Here is a 4986-nt window from a genome sequence, read left to right on the forward strand (position 1 = left end):
TATTTTACATTTCAGTTAACAAAACTCAAGACTACCAGCATGTTACTGCATATTCTCAAGGGCTATGAACAGATGACATCCCATCCCTCATCAATGCAATAATCATATTTAGGAATTTGGGTTTTTATGTGCTATAAGGTAGGAAAGAGAAAAAGAAAGTTACTTAGAGAAATAAAGACTGACAGAAACTGAGTCTTACATAAGCTAGCCCCAAGTACCATGTCCCTAAGTGGCCAGGAGAATAGTCTGAGCCTAGGGAGATGAGATCTGACTCAGATTCTTGGGTCTTCTTTTAGATAAATGTGTGAGATCAATTGCATTAAATGTCTGGGATGGGGGCTTCTTTGCAGTTAATTTTACAAATGAGATGTCAACAGAACTGGTACTGCGGATACCATGAGAATAATTTTAATTAGTTCATTAAGCAGCATGTCTGAACTCCATGAGGCCAATTCCATCCTAAATACTCTTCTAGCATATACAAAGTTATACAAAAAAGCACAAAAAAGGACATGGGAAACCATTCTGCCTGAACTTCATGAATGTGAGTTCATTTACTGTAAACATTCGCACTTTTTTCTCCCTAGCCCTGCACAATGGGAATCCTACAATGTCCTGTTTTTCTACAATTTGAACTCCAGACAGTGACAGAAAAATGCTCCTTATGTTCTTCTCCAGGTGATCTAAAAAGCACAAAGCAAATGTCTGTCACCAGGACAGAAAACTGGAAGCCTTGCCCTGTTCTTTCTTTTGTCCTCTCAGGAACCTCCCCCAATGCAAAGCAGCCCTCAGGCTCAGGACGAAAACACAGGCCAAGCTGAGAACCTCCATCCTCCTCTCATTAGAGCCTCCATCAGATCATGGCTGTCCTGGTGCTGCTCCTCTGCCTGGTGAACTTTCCAAGCTGTAAGTGTTCAGGGTTTCAGAAGAGGGACTCAGACATATCAGCTAGGAGATGTATGACTGATGGTGGTGTTGCTTGTCCCCAGGTGTCCTGTGCCAGGTGCAGCTGAAGGAGTCAGGACCTGGCCTGGTGCAGCCCTCACAGACCCTATCCAACACATGCACTGTCTCTGGGTTCTCATTAACCAGCACTGGTGTAGACTGGGTTTGCTAGCCTCCAGGAAAGGGTCTGGAGTAGATGGGAATAAAGGAATATAATGGAAACACAGATTATAATTCAGCTCTCAAATCCAGACTGAGCATCAGCAGAGATACTTCCATGAGCCAAGTTTTCATAACAATGAACAGCCAGCAAATTGATGACACAACAATGTACTACTGTGCCAGAGACACAATGAGGGATTTCTATTGTGAATCTGAACAAAAACTTCCCTAGAGAGATGCTCAGGACCAGCATGGGGCAGTGACCACCAAGAAGGACATCCCAGGATCATTTCAGTATCTAAGAAGTTCTGGCCTAGGCTGTATGAGCAACTGTTTTAATGTTAGAGATGTGAACTATTCTTCTAGCCATGGTAATTCTCTGGAGTCCACTGTTTAGTGTAATAGTCTATTAAACTTCTAGTTTGTGCTCACACTAGAAGAAATTTTAAATAATTCTATAATTAAACAGCATTTAATGAGAACAAGTTATTGAACTGATATTTATCAACAAAACTCACTGGAACACTGAGTGTGTGAGGAAATCCATGGAGACTTGGTAATAGATTGTTCTTCACAAGACTGCAGTTTTAGCAACATGGTCACTGTTTACTTAAATGATGTTTGAAATCTTTGTACTCATCTTATTTAACATGAAGTTTTCAAACACATGTCACTTTGCAAGTCAGGGCTACTTCTCCCAATGATGGCTGACAAGGCCATGCTCTGCTCCATATGCAGCAGGTGCCATGAAACCCTGCATGTGTACTCTTTGGTTGGTGGTTTAGTTCCTCGGAGATCTGCAGGGTCTGTTTCGTTTATATTGTTGTTCTTTCTATGGAGCTGCAAACCCCTTCAGTTCATTCAGTCCTTTTTCTAACTACTCCATTGGAGACCAGATGTTCAATCCAATGGTTGTCTGCGAGCATCCTCCTCTGTATTTTCCAGGCTCTGAAAGAGCTTCTCATGAGACAGCTATATCAGGCTCCTGTCAGCAAGCATTTCTTGGCATCTACAATAGTGCCTAGGTTTGGTGTCTGTATATGGGAAGGAGCCTCATGTTGGGCAGGCCCTCCATGGCCTTTCCTTCAGTCTCTGGTCCACACTTTGTTTCTGTATTTCCTCTCATGAGCATTGTGGTCCCTCTTCTAAGATGGACTGAAGCATCCACACTTAGGTCTGCTTCTTTTTGAGCTTAATGTGGTCTGTGAATTGTATCATGGATATCCCAAGTTTTTAGGATAATATGCACTTATCAATGAGTGCATACCATGTGTGCTCTTTTGGGACTATTCTTTTACCTCATTCTGGATGATATTTTCTAGTTCCATCCATTTGCCTAAGATTTTCAAGAATTCATTGTTTTTAATAGCTGAGTAGTACTCCATTGTGAAGTTGTACAACATTTTCTCTATCCATTCCTGTGTTTTGGGGCACCTGGTTCTTTTCAACTTGTGGATATTGTAAATAAGAATTCTATAAATATAGTCAAGCATGTGTTCTTGCTATATGCTGGAGAATATTTTGAGTATATACCCAGGAGTGGTATAACTGGGTCCTCAGGTAGTACTATGTCCAGTTTTCTAAGGAACCACCAGAATGATTTCCAGAGTTGTTAAACCAGATTACAATCCCATCAACAATGGATGAATGTTCCTCTTTCTCCATATCCTTGCCAGCATCTGCTGTCACCTGAGTTTGTTAACTTAGTTATTCTAATTGGTGTGGAATCTCAGGGATATTTTGATTTCTGTTTTTCTGATGATTAAGAATGTTGTACATTTCTTTAGGGACTTCTCAGACATTTGTTATTCCTCAGTTTAGAATTCTTTGGTTAGCTCTATGCCCCATTTTAATAGGGTTTATTGCTTCCTTTACCTGTCAATTTATATCACATATAGCAGGGACTCCTTTAAGTGCCAGCTCATACTTACCAGGCTACATTATCTGATATAGCCAATGAGAAGTGACTATATGAGTTAATTTTATATCCAGCCACTTTTCTGACGCAGTTTATTAGCTGTAGGAGTTCTCTGGTATAATTTTGGGGGTCACTTATGTGTATAATCACATCATCTATGAATAGTAATAACTTGACTTCTTTCTTTCCAATTTGTATCCCCACTATATCCTTTTGTCATCTCAGACTGATACTGATAAAGCCAAGCATTTGACAGAGGTCTCAAACCCTTTTGGAATAGTTATGGGGAGGACTGAAGGAACTAAAGGGATGGTAAAGAGAACTAAAAGGAAGAGCAACACTATCAACTAACCTGGACCCCTGGGAATCCCAGAGGATTAGTAACAAAATCATGAGCATACACTCCCTGATTTGAGACCACAGGACCTTATATAAGAGTGGGCAGCCCTGTCTGGTCTCATCTGGAGAGCATGTGCCTAACCTTGTACAGATGCAATGCCCTAGGGTCCACAGTATATACAAAGCAGACACCCACTCAGAGACTAAAGGAGGGATTGGGTGAAGAAATCTTTAAGGGGTAATGAGTGAGGAGTGAGGGGGGCAGTATTTGAGATATAAATAAATAAAATAATTAATTAATATAAAGAAAAATCTTTTTATTAACTTATTGATTTACTCACTTTATTTATTATAGTCATTTATTTTATCCATTTATTTATTGCATCCCAAATGCAGCCATGCCCTTTACCCACCCACCCCACTGCTACACAAATATTTCCATTCTCTCACCCTTTATTCCAAAAAGCAGGAACAAGCTCTCTGTGTAGAAACCCACCCTGGCATATACTGTCACTGCAAGACTAGGCATATCTTCTCCCACTGAGTCCAGACCAGGTAGCCTAGGTTGGGAAACAAGATCCACAGTCAGAGACAGCCCCCACTCTAGTTCATGAGGTACCTGTATGAGCAGCTGCACATCAGCTACATATGTACAGGGGGCTTAGCTCCAGCCCCCTGTGTGCTCTTTAATTGCTGCTTCAGTCTCTGGTAGGCCCAACTTTGCAGGTTGGTAGACTCCATTGACTTTTTGTTTGTTTATGATTTTGTTTCATTTGCCTGTTTGTTTGTGGAGTCCCTATTCCTACAGGTTCTCTTAATGCTTTCCTGAACTCTTCCTAAATGCTCATTGAACAAATTCTAATGCTTGGATCTGACTATCTGCATCTCCCTTGGTCATCTGCTGTGTGGAGCCTGTCTGAGTACACTCATAGTAGGCCCCTGCCTGCAAGCACAGCCAATTATCATGATTAGTGTCATGAATTGAATACTGCCCATGGAATGGGTATCAGTTGAGGTCCATCATGGGTTGGCTATTCCTTCTATCTCTGCTCCATACTTGTGCTTTCAGTCTGGGTTGCCTCTAAATATAATAATCAGGGATTTCCTGCAAACATACAGACATACAGTGAATAGCAATCTTAGATAAGACAACATATCTTTTCAAATTTCTTATTTGAATTTGAAATTCATTTTTGTGTTTCTTACAGGTTTCTCTATCCACAGATGTATAACTTTGTGTTTGTGTGCATGAGTGTATGTGGGTGTGTCTGTGTGTGTGTGTGTGTTTATGTGCACTTGTGGACAAGATGCCTAACTCTTCCAATCAACATGGAATTTTTCAGATATGTTCTCTCACTGAGAAATACCTTACCAGTTGCTTTGACTATTTGTCCAGTGAACCACGGTGTTAATATTTCCAGTGGTCATGCAAAGCCTTTCCCAAAAATGTGATCTCTACTCTGTTGTCATACACAACCCTTTTCTGTCCATGCATATTAACGCAAACAATTGAATTATCAAATGTATCTACATAGCAAAAATTTAACACTAACAGCTTTGTAGTTTATCTATAATATGTCTCTGGAGATGATAGTCTCCACAGTCATATTATAGATAAAAAA

Source organism: Apodemus sylvaticus, chromosome 6 (genome assembly GCF_947179515.1).
Source record: "Apodemus sylvaticus chromosome 6, mApoSyl1.1, whole genome shotgun sequence".
NCBI lineage: Eukaryota > Metazoa > Chordata > Mammalia > Rodentia > Muridae > Apodemus > Apodemus sylvaticus.